This window comes from Crocodylus porosus, unplaced genomic scaffold (assembly GCF_001723895.1).
Source record: "Crocodylus porosus isolate Cpor-Errol unplaced genomic scaffold, CroPor_comp1, whole genome shotgun sequence".
NCBI lineage: Eukaryota > Metazoa > Chordata > Crocodylia > Crocodylidae > Crocodylus > Crocodylus porosus.
Genome location: NW_017728942.1, coordinates 5,856,401 through 5,876,680, shown reverse-complemented (window position 1 = coordinate 5,876,680; position 20,280 = coordinate 5,856,401). Strand labels below are relative to the sequence as shown.

General features: G+C 40.1%; 1 long non-coding RNA gene across 1 annotated transcript in view; it reads left to right on the top strand.

Moving 5' to 3' along the window:
• The first annotated feature begins 2,753 nt into the window (after positions 1-2,753).
• LOC109318807 overlaps positions 2,754-20,280 on the top strand; it is a 22,767-nt gene continuing 5,240 nt past the window's right edge. The window contains exons 1-2 of the long non-coding RNA XR_002103324.1: positions 2,754-2,815; positions 18,136-18,141. This is a non-coding gene — a long non-coding RNA (uncharacterized LOC109318807). The remainder of the gene's footprint in view (positions 2,816-18,135; positions 18,142-20,280) is intronic.

Below are 20,280 nucleotides of genomic sequence, written 5' to 3'. Positions count from 1 at the left end.
ACAAACATGACAGATGGGTGCGGGCTATACAAGGGTGCAGGCTATGCAGTCTTTAGAACAGTCTTTAATGAAAATTAAAACTGTGCTGTGCCCACCCGTCCCCGGCTGTGGGCTGATGTCATGTCGGTGGGAAGCCCCGGCGGGATTGGTTTGAGCGCAGCTGATGGTGGGGAGCGGGGCTGCCTCCACCCCACTCGCAGCTCCTCATCCCTCCCCTCCCTTGCAGCAATTAGCACCACTTTTAGCCAGCTCCAGCTCCGGCTCTCGCGGCCATGCCCAACAGAGCCCATGCTGCCTCCCTCCCGCCACACGCGGGAGCCCCGCGCCCAACTGCGCTCCTTCGCAGCCATGCAGCGGGGCCCGGCAGTGGCCACCCAGTGCCTGAGCTCCAACAGAGCGGCCACGGTTACGGCCATGTCTCGGGGGGCGGCTGCAGGCAGGTGGTGAGAGCCCAGTCCCCGCACACTGGCAGTGAGCGCCCGAAGCCGGGGCCAGCACCTCTCAGGCTTAATAGGCTTAAAATTACCCCTGGCACCAACACTATCAGGTGTGGGGAATACATGGGTGCGGTCTAAACACAGACTATTTTCCGAAAATACAATTTTCTGCGGGTTATACATTGGTTCAGGTTATATAAGTGTGCAGGCTATAAGTGAGAAAATACGGTAATATTATTAAATTTAGTTGAGCATAAAATCTCAAAAGCTGGAAGAGTCCTGGTCTGGACTCTCGCTGGCAGGAAATGTTTTCTGACTGCAGAGTGAAAGAAACTTCACAGAGCACCTCATTATGCTACTATACATGTAATTTGAAATCCATCTGCAATTCTTGTGTCCTAAAAGAATTTTTTCTTTTTAATTAAAAGCAACTTTGATTGTCTTAATCTTTTAAAATTACAATTTTATTAGAAACAAATGTAATTGAAACTGCATTTCCGTCCCTCCTTCCAGTCCTCCAGTGATTAACAGAACTGTTCACTAGTAAGAATCTGGTTTTTACTGTCTAGAGTTGGGTGGTTTCCCCTCTTTGTAAGGAGGTTTCAAACATTTGCTTCCAAATTGATCCCAACTCTGCTGGGGGAAGGCACTGTGGTATTTTAAAATTGATTTTAACTTGTCATATCAAGTATTTAATCACTACTGGCAATATCAGTTGTTGTTGTTTTGAATTATAAGATAATCCCACTCCCTACCAACACTATTCATTGCCACAAACCTAACTTTGCTAATGTTGTTCAAATTTTAAATACAGTTAAAATGTTTCTGCTTCCTAAAAAGACACTATCCATGTTGATACCATCTAGCGTGAACTTGTTGTGCTTCAGAAGACACAGTAAATAATTTATTGCTTGCATGTGAAGATTAAAGTTTACTCGTTTTTACTCAAATTCTCATTTTATAATAATAAAGAAAAAACCCTATAATTTGAGAGTATTAACTGCACTCCCTCCACTTGGTTTGAAGAAGAACCAAAAGACTTTTGTTAGGAAAGATCTGTCTGAGACTTTTTCTCTAATCTATGTAAAGTTTGTTTGGGGTTTTTTGAGGGGCGGGTTTCCCCAACAATGCCTCATATTCTGCATGCTGTGTGCTGCTCATGACATGTCCAAGCCAGGCTAATTTTCTGAATTTATGATGCTTTCATAAACTTCATAACTTCTTGTATAAACAAACTGAAGAAATACTGCAAGCCTAGCTAAGTCAAATTAATGTCTTGCCAGTTCTAGCACATGATTTTACCACGTTACACACTCCAGAAGGCCAGGCCTCTAATATATAGGACTATAAACAAACATCCTAAAGTTGGAATATTTGGATTGTAAACCATTCAGGACAGGACTTTACTGCCTGGTAAAGTGCTCCTGATATATATTGGGCTCCAGGAACCTGTAATTCAAAAAACATATTTATTTATATTTTATTCATATTTCAGTTAAAAATCCATTATGTACAGCTCCCCAATATAAGATGAATAGTATCTTGTCTTAAAATGGACTGCACAGTTTCTTTGGTTAAGGAATGTATTGTCATTTGGACTTGTGTAATGCCTAAATAGCATTGAACACAGCCTACCAAAATAGAGAAAATTAGTCATCATAAACCACTTTACTGTATGTGAAATTAATACTTAACTTATGTGGAGTCTTAAGGCACCTAAAGTCTGAATAAGTCCTATTTATAAATGAGTACAAGTGAAAGTGCTAGTGGAAGTCATAGTTGTCAATAAAATACCAGCGTAAAGAGTTATTAAAATCATGTCAGTAGAGTATTTATAAGAATGGAGAAGTGGATGGGTTTCTCTGTTCAAGTCTTTATTTATGAAAATACTTCCTGTTTCTACATTTTAAAGCTTACACAAGGCAGATCCAGTCCATTTGTCCTGTAAGAATTTCATTCTTCAGCAAAAATCTTTAGCTGACTTTGGCTCAAGCTGCATTATGTTTACTTTACACTGTGTTTGTCCTCGAATAGACAATGGAGAGTGTGCCAAACTGGGAATTTTGTTGCTTTGGACACTTGCACCAAGGGATAAATCTTATACTCTCTTGTAGAAGTTACAAGGTCTGAAGAGAAGTGTGACAGAAGGTACTTATTTGGCCTCCATTGCTGGAGTGTCTGGGAACCTCACTATCTTTTAATGCCTGTATGGCCAACCTGCAGCACATGTGCCACAAGTAGTATGGGAAGCCCGTGTGTGTGACATAGGGGGGATGGGGCAGGGAGCACTGATGCACATTGGTCATGGATCACAGGGCAGGAAACAGCAGAGCAGCAGATTGTGCAGAGGAAGGGGACCGGAGTGGCACTTGGAGAAGGTGCAGAGCAGAGCTAATCTGTACCACATCTGCCAGAAAGGTTGTCCCCCACTGTTTCAAAGTATTTATCCTTATGGCTTGTATGTGAGGTAGGTGCTATCCCCATTGTGCAAGTGGAGAACTAAGTCACAGAGACAGTAAGTTCCAGATCTGCAAAGTTGCTTAGTTACGTAATGCTTATTTAAGTATCCTTTGAAAGCAGTTGCAGTTGAGCACCTAAAAAATCTTTGCAGATCTGAGGCCACACAAAGTCTGTGACAGAGCAGTTGGTAAAATGGCCGTATTTCACTAAAAACAATGTGCATTTGTCCAGGAGGCCTTGAGAAACAGAGCTTATTGTCAGGGATGAGAAGTTAGTGAATTATGGTTAGATATCATTTCAAGACCCTTTCAGTGAGCAAAATAGAAGTCTATAAAAAATAACACCCCAACAATATAAGGTACGGTTAAATTTGTAATAAGCCCACATTTGAAAGCGTTCAAGCTGACTTTTGAAATAACTACACTCTTTTCACACAATTCCAAGTAGTACACTGACTATGTTTAACTGTTGAGCAACCACTGCAGTTTGCAGACAGGCAAAGTGTGCAGCATGTAGCAATACTGTATGTTTTTTGTACTAACTGTAAATACACTTAGTGTCCAGGGACAGATAATTACAGTCCAAGTGACGAGACCTGATCTGGATTTGGGCCCTATACCAGGCCCCACCTCTAAGGGCAGCTGTCATGGCCTTTAGTGGCCCCCACTACCACTGTCCAGTCTGCATCTGCCATGCCTTGGTGATAGACAGGGATCCTGGTTTTCTCTGATTTAAAAAAAAATCTCCAATTTTCAGATTAAAAAAGTAACCCCAAATCCACATTTTCCCATGATTTAAATGAAACACCTGTAATTTATAGATATGTATATAATGGTGTTTCACTTTAATCATGGGAAAATGTGGATTTGGGGTTACTTCGTTTAATCTGAAAATTGGGGATTTTTTTAAATCAGAGAAAACCAGGATCCCTGATGACAAATAAATATAAATTTGGGAGGCTGCCCTCAGAATCCTGGAGTGAGTCTTGCGGAGCCTCACTCCACCCTGCTTATCATTGGGCTGCCTTGCTCTGGCCCAGTCTTTGAACTTTAATTCTCAAGCACAGCCAACTCTCACTCTAATAGCTGGGCTCTTTCCTTAGTTAGGGCTCTCTTGGTAGACCCCAGTTACCCATCCTCTGCCTTGGGCCTGCAGTGTCTACCAGTCACCAGTCTCATGCTGACTTTCATGCTTTCATTCAGGCCCGTAGCCTCTGGGTCTAAGCCCATTCAACAAACTCTCACCATCTTTCCCAGTCCACCCTAGTGACCTTCATACTCCTTCTAGCTACCCTGTGTGTTGTGAGTACACAAACTCAAAGAGAAACATAACTCACTGCTATGAGACTCTCTGTAGAGCTCTTTCTCTTCCAAAGAATGTCTTCTCCAACCCAAGGGCCAGGCTTATTTTGCCCTAAGCTCCCCCAGTTATTTGATCTTGGTGGCTAGATACAGACATTCAAAACTCCTGGAGTGCAATCCATCAAAACTTTGCAGGTTTCTCAAAACTGAGTAGAATACATCAGGGATTAACAAAACTTACATTCTCCCTTTGTGTTGGGGGGATGTTGGGGGATAAAGGGATGCCTCCACTGGCCAAAGACAGCAGGCTGGGGGTGCTCCCGCATGCCTCCCAGCATGCAGGACGCTGCCAAGGGCAGCCAAATGTAGCCGATCAGTGGGCCATACCTGATTGGCTTCTGGGCAGATGGTCCCAAGCCCCTGCTATCAGCCGTAGTGAGGGGGGAGCCAGCACAGAATCTCTCCCCAGCCTCACCCTTCTCCACCAGCCACTGGCAGCTGGCAGTGGCAGGGGAAGGAGAAGGTGACGAAAGCAGAGGCCCCTGCCCCAGCCCCCCTGACTCAGCCAAAGCAGCTGAAGGGCTGTGGTGAGTGCTTTCCCTCTCCCCTGCTGACTAGCCCAACACAGCTCCCTGGCCCAGCTTTTTGGTTGGGTTGGGGGCAGTCAAGGTGGGGTTGGGAGCCTCTTCCCCCCACCCCACTCCCCCCTACTACATCCTGGGATGCCAAGGGACTGCAGCCTGACTTAAGTCAGACAGGGATCTGGCACAGAAATTTGATAGACCAGTCTAACCTAAACTGATTAAATCTGATACTACATCCATCCAGGTTTATCTTAGACTGTATGTGCACTGAACTTCTGCTACAGTTTTAGACCAGTTTCTGATTTCTTATACCAGTTTCTGTGTAATTTCTGTACCTAACCTAATTCTCAGGACTGGTTACAGGAGTTTCCATTACCCAATCTGCAGGTTTACACTCTACAGTGTGCTTCCCTGGAGGCTGCTTTTTGCACTTACTTGCAGCCACTTAGCTCTCCTGCTTGTATCTTTACAGTAACAGGGGTTAGGGGCCTTGTTACAGGCCCTGAATGAGGAATGGGGAATTTTTTTTCTGTGTTATTTGTCTAATCAGGACTTGGTAAAAAATTTCCTGCAAAGGGTAAATGACTATAAGGAAATTCAGACTAGGGGTGGACACACAGTTTAACAGCAAATCTCCTATTTTTGTGACAGCTAATAAACGTTCATGGATTGGTGATATTGCCTGAGTTTTTGATTTTTGTGAAAGCATCTCAAGTAGCAGTAAGGTCATATTTAAGAATATGTGGGTGCTGTAAGTATGATGGATTTCTCATCTTGCTGTCTTCAAATCAAAACTGAGTGACTTTCTGAAAGATTTCCTCTGGCCAAGTGCAAGTTATTGTTGCTCAGCATGGAATGAAATTTAAGGGCCTGCAATATATGAGAATTCCTATCTGGTCCCTCTTGACATTGAATTCTGCAAATCTATAACACTTTATTAATGGATATAAGCTTCAGTACGTGGTTTATTGAGGTCTGCCTGGTGCTGTATACCCCTTGACACAGGGGCTGTTAAAAGCTAGGGTCAGAAACGGTCTTTCATACTAAATAAAACATTTTACAGTCTGCAAAATAGAAAACAAGCATGAGCCAATAAAAGGCCTATTGTTACCTATTATATATAGCTTTAAATTGTTGGTGAATTGGCTAGGAATGTTTAAAATGCTGCTTGGGCAAATGTGTTCCTAAATGCATTCCAATCCTAGCAATCAAGATACTGGCAAATCAGGATTACAGAATAATTTGAGAAATGCTTCCAAATGATTACAAAGGCAGTGATTTATTGAGTGTTTTTAATAGACTAAGATATTTTATATTAAAACGCAAAATTGGAAAAACTTCAAAAAACAGCAAGAATGTTACTGCTTTTTAAACCAATAAAATGACTTATATTTTGCAACTCAGTTTTTCAGGGGGAATTTTGGCAATGGGTTCTTGTTATTAACTGTGGAATTTTGACAGTTGAAAGTGGCTTTTATTGGGATATTTAGAAGTCCTAGGAAAGGCCCCTTTTCCCATCTCTTCCCACCAAACTACAAGAGTGGAAGAAATAAGGGCCACATTCTTTAAGGGATTTTGGTGCCTAGTGGTAATCAAGCACCTACATACCATTTAACTTTCCGGTTAAGTCTAATATAGTCTATCAGTGGAACAGCTAGGATCTTAGGCAATCTGAGTTCAGTTCCTTACATATTGGCACAGCACCTCACACAAACGGCATTCAAGTCTCAGTTGTGATCTTGAGGCACTCCTGGAATTGAAATAATAATAATTGTGTGAAAGTACTGTTAAGGTGCTGATATAGGCATGATGGTCCAAGAAATATGTGAGAGGAAAAGTTGTTGTGAGTGATATCTTTTATTGGACCAACTGCATGGCTGGGGTAGATTTAGACTAACTTCCAGGTATCACAGTAACCATTAGGGTTACTGCCCTTACTGAAAACCAAAAAAAGTTTCATTCTTGTGAAAAGGAATTTAGCTTAATGATTACAATAGTATGTTAGAAGAAGCATTAGTAGTGCAAATATTATGACAAATTGTAGAGAAAGTGGGAAAACTGCTTTAGTTTTAGGAAGCTTTATGTGTAACTCAGCCTACCTGTTGGATCTTGTGCTTCTTGTTAGCTTGGTCCACAGATGCTCACAGGGAGTGGGGAGTAAGTGGCCAGTGCGCTAGTGTGTGTGCATTTCATGTTTTGTCCAGGTTGGGTGAGTGGATCATCAGGACTTGTTAACTTTTGACTGGGTTTACCTGGGCAACAACATGAGTAGGATATGGGGAGGCCACACCAAGATAATGATTCCTGCTGAGTGGGCTGGGAACTGGGTGATGATCACTTGGTGTAGTTAATCAATGGGTCATGTGACAAAGGCAACTCATAAGTGAGGGTGTCTCACCATTTTCAGAGTGGAAGGAAACTAGCTACAGAAGGAAAGAGTGAGTGAGACCCCAGTGTTTATAAGGGGCAGCTATGTGCAGGAGGGCACAGGCAAGGAGGAGACTGAGGCAGGAAAATGGGCATTTATTATTTTGGCTAGATCTTTACATTGCATCTGCTAGTTATAGACATCAGGGCTGGAAGGGACCTCGGGAGATCATCGAGTTCAGCCCATTGCCCAAAGGGCAGGAAGTCAGCTGGGGTCATAGGATCCCAGCAAGATAAGCATCCAATTTACTCTTAATCCAAGTGAATAGCAGTGTGCTGGTCTGCTTTCACAATCCTGTGTCCCTGAAGAGGCAAATGGTATGCACCTGTGATCTCATTTCCACAAAGGGATCATGGGCTGAGAGCTGGTTCCCAGGAAGCGTGCCACAGGAAAGGGAAGTCCAGCAGCCTGACCAAACCAAGGAAGGTTTAGAAACATACTGGTCTAAAACAGCAGGTCCTAAGCACAGAAGCTTCATGAGTGTTGAAAGTACATGTTTTACTAATCCTTGGTTTATCCTGGGAAGACTGCCAGAGAGCACACCTTGCCCAGCTTCTCCTCCTCACCTGCACCAAACCTGAAAATGCACTGCTGAATCCACTCCAGGGATGTCCCCTCACAGCCACTCTCCAGACCTCAGTCACTGCCATTCTGAAGAATCAGATGTTACAGTCTTATTCACTTTAAGTGGTACTCATGTGCTACTGGAATCAACAAGACCATTCAGAACAAGTGAGCATTGCAGAATCAGGTCCTAGGAAATACGTTTATCAGTAATTATTGACCCTGTCATATTTATAACTGATTGTCATATGATTATCTATTAACATTTGGCGCTACAAAGTCTATTGAAAACCTACCTTTGTTGTGCAAAAGCACCATTCTATCTAGCCTGTGCAGCCCATAAATAATTTAGAAAATTAATATTTATCTGCCCCGGCTACCTGTCATGTGGCCCTCAATGGCTTTCCAAAATTCAGTAAGCGGCCCTCTGCCCAAAATAATTGCCCACCCCTGGCATAGGATCTTTCTGTTTTATGGTTTTAAAAGCTTGATACCCGGATGCAGTGGGACCCAGAATGATTATAATACTCTGCAGGCTGTCTTATCTTGCTCATGTATAACAGTTTCTCATAGAGATGAAATTTGAGTTAAAAGTATCTTTTGACAGGAAACAGCAGTCTGATATATATTGGTCTATAAGATTTGTTAGTGAGTCTAAAAAGCAACTGTAGCAAATTGCTTCATAAGATCATCTCATAAGATAAATCACAAAAACACAGAATTTCACGTTATAGGGAAAGAATTCCTCTAGCACAGTTGAACAAGTGAAAGGTACAAAACGAGAGAAAAACTAATGTGTGTAGGCATGTGATATTAAAATCTAGAATTGTACTGCTACAAAATGTTGATTGTTGATTATGTTCACAAATTACACACATTTTGTTTATTCTAAAAAAGGCATTTTTTAAAATCAATATAATCAACAAAGATTAATGAGTGCTACAAAAATGGCAAAATTTTGAAGCGCATACTTATTGAGGAGATATACCTAATACCTGATATTAAGTTTTGATAAGGCATGATAGTAATGCAAGTTTTCTAAGTTAGGCTTTAGATAAAAATGTGGAGCAGTAGGCAAGAATGAAAACTGTACAGTCTTAGGAAGCTACAAACCGCTATGCCATAATTTTGTTTTCTCATTTAAAGAGGGGTCCCTCTCACTGCAGAGTAAATAAGTGCTTGTACTTACAAGCTAAAAGATAGCCATATAACATTTTAGTGATAATAAACTTAATTAGTAAAAGTAATGACCTGGATGCCTAAAACTAAACCTCTTGACTGCATTTTATATCAGTATACAAGGGTGTATGCAGGCAGGCTGCTTTTCTTGCCTCCTTCATTCATGGAACCCTAAAATGGATTGATATGTACAAAGATCAGGTCAGTGGCCGGGCAAAAGTATGGTTCTGTCGAAGCATGGCTGACTTTTCTCTGTTCTCTTATGCCAATGGGCAGAAAGTATCTGAGTGCCTCCAAACCAGAAAGTTTGAAAACCTGTTTTGAATACTGAGGGTGCAGGTCCTATGATCTAACACTTAAGAACAAATTTAGAATAAATGTAAAAGCAAAAGTGAGTAAAAGAGAGTGAGATTTGCATTGCATAGACTTTTAAGGAAAAATAGGGGATGAATTCTATGGAGATGATGAAACAGAAAAGATTAACATCAACTGAAACATAAAGAAACTGTCAGAGACTGAAAGGAAGAGAAAAAATACACAACTTCTGTGAACGCTGACTTGGGTTACGGGAGCATTGCTGATGAAAGATAAACATTTGTCTACAATGTATATTTTAGGGAACTGGATGTATCTTTAATTTTCACATTTGGTATTTGATAAATAGGATTTGTTAATAAACATTTTTTTTTAAAAAGTATCTTAATGTTTTCAGGCCTTCGCTTTTTAACCCAATATTGTTTCAAGATGTTTCAAGAGTTGAGGGCGAAGCCTTTTTTTAAACAAATATTAAATTATTGGCATGATCACTTCACTGTGAAACAACATGCAGTTGGCTTGTTCCATTTAATGCAAAATGCTTGTTGGTGATTACATCTGAAAACAGTAGCAAAAGCAGAAACATGTCCAAGAGCCTTTATTTTCCTGTGGGGATGAGATCCAAATGATGTTGGCATAGTTCTAGGGAGAAAGTTTCTTTGTTAATCTTTGCTCTGGTGGAATGAAGAGGTGCGGTTGGTCTCACAGGTAGTGGCTATTTATGTTGTTATTTTCGGGCAATGGAGCAGTTTATGTATAAGGAGCAGAAGACTGGTATTATGATATATTCTACAGAATTTCAGCCAGTAAAGGGGTCTTGGAAAAAGAAAGGGAAATATACCTTAGTGATAAGCAAGAGTTCAGAAATCTAAGGTCCTGACCAAGATTAAAAAACTAAAGCACAAGAGTGTCTCCACCTATCTTTTATCTAAGGATAAGGACAAGCCCCTATGGATTATTTTATCATTGATGTCTCTAGCTATCACAGCTTTACTTGCACAATGACTATTTTGCCATTGTTATCCTTGTAGCTTCAATCACAGGGAACTACAGTTGGGCAGGAATTTTTCAACATTATCTTTTTTTCATTAGAAAATGTGTTTGTCACTGAGACCTGATGAATAAAAGACATCACCCTAAGAAACCCTTGTCAAAATGGAAAGTCTGGAAACATTTGGTTTCAACAAAACTGTCATCAGAAATGATTCTCAAATCCACAATGACCTTTTTTTTTTTTAAATGAGAAAGAAGTGAGTCGAGAGAGAGACTCTCTAATATAGCCAGTAGTATAATGGTTAGAGCACTCAAGTGCCACATGGCAGGTCTTTTCTTTGTAGTATTTGGTTCAGAGACTTGGGGTATTGTCTGTCTGTCTCTCTCTCTCTCTGTTTCTCTCATGCAATGATTATTTAATTATTATGTCAAGCAGAACAGTTTCTACAGAAGACATTGAGAGAGACTGGCTCTAGAGATTGACTCAGACCAGGAATATAAACTGGGTCCTTTGCACCCACAGGAGTAACCTAACACTAGGACACTGAGCTATACCACCTGGCCTAGTGTATCTCACTTGTATCTCCATGGAAAGATTTCCAGGATCTCATTTTTGTTCCTGTGTGGAATGAAAGCAAACTTCAAAGTCTCAAAATATTTGTTTCCCAAACTTCAAAGTCTCAAAATATTTGTTTCCCAAGTAGCCCAAACTAGAGCATAAGAATAAAGACTAACTCTAGTTTAAGGGAAGCTCATTCTGGATGGTGCCCTTCATCTCAGCTATCTTGTTAGTAGCAAGTAAATAAAAAATAAACATGCAGTTAAATAGTCATAAGCCCCCCATGAGCCAAGCCATCAAGTTTTGTTAAAACTTGATGGATACTGCTGCAGAGTTGACAGCAGCTATGATGGAGATGGGATGACTCAGTTCACTGACTGCATCATTAGTTTTTCTAACAATTATTGTGTACTGAAGGGGAGCCCAATGTGACCACTGAAACACTGCTTCCTGAAAAACAAGTTAGAAGTAGTTTAATTAGCTACAGCTCTAGCACTGATGATTTTTGGAGTGGTTTCTCTAAGGGTGCTGACAGACGTGCAGCTCCCCGCTGTAACCCATGGTGCTTCACAGGAGGGCCCTAATCCACCAGCTTCTACTCCAGCTCATGCTAGGCAAACCCCAGCCCGCAGGGCACTCCCTCTCCCTCATCCCCCTTCCCCTCCTGCAGACGGCACCAGGGCTGGGCTGCATCAGCTTGCACAGAGACTGACAGAAGTTAGATGAAGGCATTCCACTTTGGAGCGCCTTCAGCTGATCCCTCCTCTTTACATGATGGTTAAGTGGTTGGGTGACTGGCCACTTTTGAAGTGTACCACAGCTGTGCACTTCTGTCACGGCATGGCTGTAGAGCACTTTCAGATGGCTGACTGCTTGACAAATGGCACTTCTGTCAGTGCCCTAAATGTGTTTTCTGCCCTCTTCTGTTGCTGGGCAACCGACCCAAACCATGCAAGAATTTTATTTATTTATTTAGTTTATGCAAAATGCTGCTAAACGTACAAAGCAAATGAACAACACAAGCAGAAATATAACATGAGAAAGAAGTGGGCTTTTGAATGGACAATGCTGCTTTAGTAATATATTTTTGGGGGATAAATAGTTAAAGGGAACAGAAATAAGTAGCAGTGTGAAGGAGTTTTGAGGGGGGTACATTTTTTTCTACAGAAATGAAATTTGGACATTCCTTTGTTTCCAAATTATCGTATTTCTTGCCAAAAATTCTTTTATTAACAGATGGTCTTTTACTTCTATTTTTTTTTTTTTAAATCTGGACCATAGGCAAGGAAACTAGCACTAATTTCCTGTTTCACCAGTGCGGTTATTTTGTCTAGGCAGTTATATTATTGATCATATATACAACAAGTACCCCGAGATTCATTCTTCTTTTTCAAAAGGATCAAACCTTTTTCCCTCTATCTGGTCATTAGGTTAATGGGACTTGATTTAAGTAAAAGTTTAAGGCATTTATATCTGGTAATTTATCCTCCACCTACAATATATAAACTTTCTTACTCTAGTTTTGTGATTCATTTCATTGCTGTTTACTCTATCCTGGGTTTGCTACATGGGCTTTTGTTACTCTTCAGTGCGGTTTTTACAGTTTGAAATAATGAATGACCCACAATAACTTGCTATGGTTCATCAGAAAGAGTTGTCTATGTTTTATTGTTGAGTTGTGGGTGCTCCCAAGAAATGAAAATATTTCTAATTTGAAAAGGCATTTCTAACACATTGTTGTGAAAGGAAAATGCATTGGAAACTAGTATTGCTGAAGTTAAGAAGTTTAAGTTTTTCGTTTTGGCTAGTCTTCAGTGAGACACAATTTGTAGATCAGTAGGCAGGCAAATACAAATGAAAGTGTCAGAATAAAGGACTAGAAATTAAGGGATTTTTTATATACACAGTAGGCGTGTCTATACAGTTGGTACTGCGCACTGCCTGCCAGCGCATGGGTTGTTTCTGACCCTACTGCACAGTAGCAAAGTTGCTCATTGCTCATTGCTACTGCGAAGTGGTGGCAGCATCACGGTAGTAGTGCCATCTGAGGCTGTCACCATAACAATGAGCCACACTGTAGCTCATCACCATGGTGACATAGCATCTCATGTAGACACACCCAGTGAAAATTTTTAGATGAGCTGACAGTTAGTGTAGCTGCTGGATTGTATAACAACACAAACATACAATGCTATCAGTGTTGTGCTACTCTTTTCTTATGAAGCTCTATATTTTTACGAAAGCCCATAGTGAAATTAGTCTCAATAAATGCTTATATTTTTTTCTTAAAAACAAAATATGGAAATATATAATATGGAAATATATAAAGTTATGTTAATTATTGTGGGGTTTTGTACTGCCAATAGCAAGCATTCTAAGCTAACAAGTTAGGACAAAACATTTAGATTTATAAATGATTTGGGCTTCTGTTTGTTTGCCTTCTAAAATTTGAACCTCTGGGATACACTCAGGATATGCTTTCAAGCTTTTTTACACCTGAAAGCTAGGTACTTATCTTTTACAGACAATGGTCATGAATCCCATGAGGTAAAACAGCTTCAGTAGCTGAAACATGAAATCATTAGGGTTGGTAACACGACACTTTAAACACTCCAAAGATAAGACTTGTTAAAGTTCCTGTAGTAACCTTAACTCATTTGCAATATACATGCAAAATAAAGATAATGTAAGTTATTACCCATAACTTGGTTGTGTCAATTTTTCTTTAATAAACAGTCCACCTAGCTATACCCTCTTACATATTCACCCGGCTCCAGTTGGCTTAAAGGGGAACTGAATGCACGTATTTGAATTCAGAAGTTTTCAATGTGCAATGTGAACAGGTAGAGAGAACCAGTGATTTGCATTTTCTGACTTTTTTTTTAGTCTTAAAATTGTAAACTTAAGGTTGCATTAATGCACTTGTATTTCTAATTTCAGAGTGATAGATTTATTGCATTGGCAACCAAATACAAAACCAGACATGAACTAGTGTGCTTTCCATGCCACTAGGTGGCATTGTCATGTAGTTTTTAAGGACTGAATAAGAAGCACAGGTTGATTTGGATCAAATGTTGAGAAGTGATAGAATGTGAAAGCAAATAAGTCGCCTTCCTAATATAGAATTGTTGCTTGTTGTTGATTTTGGGGGCTGGATACATGTACCATGTTCATATTTTGTTCTTCTGTGATAGGTAAGTACATTGTATTACTTCTCCATCACTTAATTGCTCTTTTTTGAGGAGCAGCTTTCCCCCAGAAGGCACTCTAATTTTTTTTAAAGCCGCTTCATATGTTTTAATACCTTAAATGTGAAGTAGCTGCCTTTCTATTTTAAATTTTCAAATGGCATGATCTCAAGGAATTTGACAAATGAAAACATGCATGTTAGTCTAATGAAATCACACAGACGAGTACTCTCATAATGGAGAAAAATTTTGCTGGGACTTGAAGGAGTAAAAGGTAAAACAAAACAATTTTCTGTCTTTCCAAATGATTGGAGCAAAAGAATGAAACCTACAAAGTTTTATTTAAACTTAAAACAACTTTGGGATTTTTTTCTGTAAAATGGCTCAGGAGAATAATTTGGGCTAGATACTTTCTCTGATTTCAAATCCAAAAAGTTGCTGTCCATTCTGGACAGGAGCCCAAGTGCCTAAGAAAATACTGAAGATGAATGTGGTGCAGAAATTGCTCCGTCTCTGACTTGAAGTTACTTTTTTTCCAGTGTTGATCAGATATTTGCCTATTTTGTTTCCCTCATTCATAAATGTTTCCTTTAGAGTGAAATACAACTCTGTCTTGTTTAGATGCAAATAATTCACTGTTTTCCTTGTATAACAGATTTAGGCTTAAGAGGTCTGTGTGGTCTTCGCGGGTGAACTGAATAATTCCAGCCCTTTAGGACTCCAAGCTAGTATTTCATTTTATTATTATATTCTTTGTGTTTTTCTGAACAGGAGGAGATTATCTGTACTGTAATGTAAGACTCCAGATATCCCACTATATAAAGGTTATGGGACTGAGCCCTCATTATTCCACACAATAAATAACTTTTGAACAAAAGGCTTCACTGTGTTTCTGTTCAGATTTTCATATTATGCTGCCCTTAAGCTCAAAATGGTAACATTACCTTTAAACGGTCAGAAAGAGAGAAGACGACAATTTGAGCTGAATCCAAAAGCATCAGGCAGAGGGGAACATGACTTACTTGCTGAACCAAAGAAGTTACTGTAATTCTGAATACCGGTTCCCCACAGATAAACTAGTCCTAAATCTTCAACTGCAGATTCCCAGTGTCAAGTATAATATATAGTTAGAGACCTGATGAAGAAACCCTTGCCTACCTCTATCCCAACTATACAGTTGATCCAATAAAATGTAATCACCCTAAAAATAGCTGCTTCAAGTATAACAAAATACATTTTAACTGCAGGTTTCTGTGGTGATATTTCAAGCAGCAACATTATTTGGGTTTTTTGTAATGGTGACAGCTTCATTTAAACGTGGCCTCCCATAATTTCTAGTGAGCAACAAAATCCTGTTCTTTATTTGGAGCATCTGTATAGTAAGTGGTGATCTCACTTGGAATTTAGTTCAGGCCCATATTTAAAAATAATGTGACTGGATTGGAACCTGTATGGGAGCATTCTTATTTACTTGACCCCTTATGATTCTCTGGCCTAAATTTCCTACTTCCTGGTTTGGATTGGATTGGAGTATGAGAAAAGTCTTCTCCAAGTGGCATAAAGTAAGAGGAAAACTCTTCGTGGACTTTTTTTTCTGAATTGGAATAATAAACTCCCACAACATTGCTGTGGATTTGTTACAGATTTTAGTGTTATTTTGACCATTAGTATCAAGGCATCCTCTTAAAATCTCAGATAATCTTGTATGTTTTGTTCTTGTTCACGTTGCAGTTAATTCCACCGTTGTCTTCTGTGTAATTTTCACTGATAAGCTTTCTCTCTCATAGATCTAGCCAGTAAAAATAGACTCTGTCTTCCACATAGGGTGTGTACAGAAGTGCTCTGTGTATGTTTTACAGCGCTGTAATTAAAAGCACTTTATATAGTACTATAAAGTTATAGCACTCCTAAACTTGACAGAAGTGCAGTGTTTGGTTGGAGGGAGGGGGGCCCTCTGAGCCTCCCTGCACTTTCCAGGCTAGGAGGCAGGGGGCGCTTCACAGCCTTCCAGAGCTTCTCCACTGATCAGAAATTTGACCAGTGTACAGAAGTTATTTAAAGTGCTGTAGGTTGCTAAAGTACTGTAAAATACAGCACTTTGAATTTAATATCTCATTTAAGGAGGGTTAAAGTGCTGTACCCATTTAAAGTGCTGTAAAGCCATGCACTTCTGTTAAGCCATGGCAATAAAATGCTTTAAATGGCAAAAAAAAGCGACTTCTGCACACACCTCTGATGCTTGTATAGACTCCTTAACAGTCTTTTAGCTAGTATCATTTTTTGTCTTCTCTTCTTCTGTTCTCTGTCTGGTTCTACCAACAACAATTCCTTTCACCTTAATTTCTTTTACTTTTATTCTTGAGAGGCAAAAAAGAGAAAAGTATGTTATTTGCTTTTTGAAACTGCAGCATATTTATTAGAAACTTTCTGGTTTTGTTAACAAGCTCATAAGCCAAATTCAGGTCATACAACCTTTCGCCATCCCAGTGTATCTGGATGAATGGATGCTAGTTTTAAAAGGTGCATGCATACACACACCCACATAGGCACACAAACTATGTTAAAAAAACATTAACATTGCAGAATTAAATCCAATCCTTATAAGCATCTCATCATGCACCCTCAAGTACTGTCTCTCTGAACATGTACAAAACCATGGGTGTTCTGCCCCCCCCCCCCTCCAAATCCTTATAATTTGGCCAAATGTTTAGATTCTTACAGGGACAGCAGAAGAAGAATCCCTAACCTGAAGGCCAAACCCCTGACAAAGAATGAGGGCAAGATAGCATTTTAAAGGAAAAGCCTCAATAAGATCTTATCATGGGAAGTGTTAGGCTACCTTACACCTACCTGCAGAGGTGGTGCAAGCACCAACTCTGGACTCTTTCAATAAATGTTTGGACACTTATCTTGCTGGGATCCTTTGACTCTAGCTAACTTCCTTCCCCTGGGGCAGGGGGCTAGACTCAATGATCTTCCAAGGTCTCTTCCAACCCTAATGTCTATGAAATCTTAATCTACAGGGCTAGCAACCCTGCCAGTAATATATATAAGGAACTGTACCTTTTAAGAGGCTGTTGCAAGAGCCAGTTGGAATCAGCTGTGTTTTACTGAAGCGCTTGTTACACGATGCCGATTAGTTAGAACTCGAGCAGTAAATAAAGCAGACCATTGCCAGCTCTGCATAATTTCTGAACCGTGTAACATAAGTATGTTAAAAAGTCAGAATATAGCATTACTGCAGAGTGTTCCACAGCTTCAATTAATGTTTGTGTCGCATGTTGAAGTCTCTTAATGGCTGGCACAATTGATATATGCCAAGTAGTCATTTCAGCACAGCTTGTCTTCTCCTCCTAACATGTTCAACTGTCTAGCTCTTAATGCATCATCTTGCATCTGCAGGGCTGCTCATGGTTTGCGGCACAAGCTGGATTCTTCATAGTAATATATCCTGTGGCTGTGAGCTGAAGCATTGCCGTCCCCAACCCAGGAGTGGTTCATATTCATTGGACTGTAAGTAGAATCATGACTGAATCATTCTGACTCCAAAGTCTGTAATGTTACAAACGTTTCTTAGAACTTCCCTCAAAGATGCCACTGTTTGGTTTGTCTGTTTGTTTTGTGCTTGTCTAGCAGCTAGCCTGGCCAGGTCCTGGTCCATGACTGGGATTTTTAGGCAGTATTGTAGGTAGAAGGTAGGAGAGAATGGCATCTTAGAGACTGACTGGTTCAGATGGCCATGAACTTGCACAGGCAAAAATCTGTTTAGTCATACGCTTGCTATTTGTCTAAACCAGTTAGTCTGAAGGTGCCACCCTGCCCTGTGTTCTGCTTGACTCCCGACTAACACAGCTAACCATTTCCAGGCACTACTGCAGTAAGAATAATAACAAGGTAATGACGATGATTATAATAATGATGGTGTAGCCGCGTGGGAAGGACTTTCAAAAGTTTGGAGCTGACTTAGGATGACTGGTGTCCTGGACAGATAAAGGGCCTTGTACTCCTAAATCGTGTAAGCACTTTTGAACAGTTCAAGACTGAAGTGGAGTAGATGGCTAAATATTTACAGGGACAATAATTTGGACGAAACTATCTTTGTAATTCAAAAGAAGGAACAAATACAGCTGTGGGTTTTGGGTTTTTTCCTTCCAAAACAAATTTGTACCAACAGGGAAATCTGTTTTTACTTTGTCACTGTCTCAGAACTTTTTTGACACGTTCGTTGTGGATGCTTTTAGGTTAAAAACAAACCAGAACCCTCAAGTTTATTCCTTTGTGGCATCATTTTACATAGTATGGCAGGTTTCAGTTAAGTCACCATTTCTAGCACTACAGGGAATAAGCAGGTAAGAGAGGCTGTACACAAGGTTTTGTATGATTGCAAAATAATGTTTCGTTTCCTGTTAGAAAATCAGGAATTTTTCAACTCTCTCAGCTCTGAAATGCACACTGCAGTGGGTACTGATGACTTGAATTGTTGGAACTTATCTGTGTAATGTTGGCCTAGATCTACAAAGCTATCTAGATACATAATACAGTTGAAAATAGCAGGAATTAGGCACCTAAAAACCTTGCAGTATATAGGACTCAATTACGAAAATGATTTCTATGCAGTGAGTTTCAAACAGTAGAACTAATAGAAGACACTAGCTTTAAATTATCAGTAAAAGGCCCATGGAAAGTAAGGGGATTCATTGTCTTTGCTGGATTATGGATCAAGGTCTTGGGATCAGATTTTGAGACCCTATTGAGTAGTTCCATGGAGGGGGAATTAATGCATTGAGTAAGGTACAACTATTCAGTGTCCCTTAGTGACAAATAGTGGGAGACATCCACATGAAATAGAAGAAAAAGTTAAATTGATAGAATATGTTGAAATATGAACAAAATGTATGGAAAGATGTAATAATTATGGAAGGAAGCACTCATTGGGCCTAACTGCTCCTACAACCCTAACCCTGCTCTAAAAAAGCGCTTATTCTTCAGTAGACACTATATGAAAAAATCATTTGCTTCACTTCAGTTACCCAAGACTTATTGCTGAAGCTCTTATCAGCCCTTACTCCATTTGTGCTTCCGTCTGTTAGGCCTAAAATTAGGCCATATAGCTGGAGGTCTTATCTTTCTATCTGTTCCTTAAGATTCCTGATAGACCTTTGGGCATTGTCGGGTGAGCAAGAATAATTTTTAAAAGTTTCATGAGTAAAAATACTTTTGAAAAGTATCGAAGTATGACAGAATACATTCATGGTTCATTTTCCATAAATGTTACATCTTGATGTGTCTTTTTTTAATAAGTATATTTCTTTAATTCTGATTGATTAACCAGGATGTCTAGTATTATGGCCTGAGGGGAGTGATGGAAATTATTATGAGCCTGATGCTACTGGCTTATTTCCAAACTAAATGAAAAAAATATTAAAATGATGTTGGCAACTACCACCTACTATTTTAGCACCTGCTTTATGCTAACAGTTGTTTACTTTACACGGAAGAGTGGGAAGTGCATCTGTAATCTGTGACCTAACGAACCTTTCAGAGTTTACAGTATGTATGTCAACAGCTGACAATCAAAGTCATGAAAAGAACATTTCGCACAAAACTAAGCTTCTGTAGAACCCCTGCATACTGCTAGAATGTGGATTCAAAATTTACACAGTGCCATTAGCTAGTCCACATCTATAAAAATCTATAATATCTTATTGATTTGTCTCCAGGTTTTTATGGAGTTTCCAGAAAACTGCTTTTTTGTAGACCATTAGACAGATCATGCAGTGTTATTTCCTACCACGCTTCCCTGCTGACAACTATGGAGACCACAGTACAAAATATGGTATAATAGTGTTGTAATTCAGGGTTTTCAACCTTTTTTAACAAGTGTATCCATTCTGCCTCAAAGTTTCAACTCATGTACCCCTTTACATTTGTTTCTTGTTTTTAAGGGGCAAGGTGGGTGGCAGATTGAGTCCCCCATGGTGAGGGAGGGAGTGGGGCTGGGGCAGGTGCTGCACAGCCAGGGAGGAACACAAGACAGAGCCATGAGGGTGGCTTGTCTGGGGGGCATGGGGAGGGGCGAGTGGCTTCTGCCTCTGCACACACCCCGGTGAAGGCCCAGGGGGCATGTGCCCCCCAGATCTGTGTGAAGGCTGGACTCTGCAGCCCACTGCCACAAGAGCTGTTCAATGCTATGTGCCTGCTGCCACCAGGCAGGCAGGGGACACACACATATATAGTCACAGACACATGCAGACACAGACACCGCCCCCCCC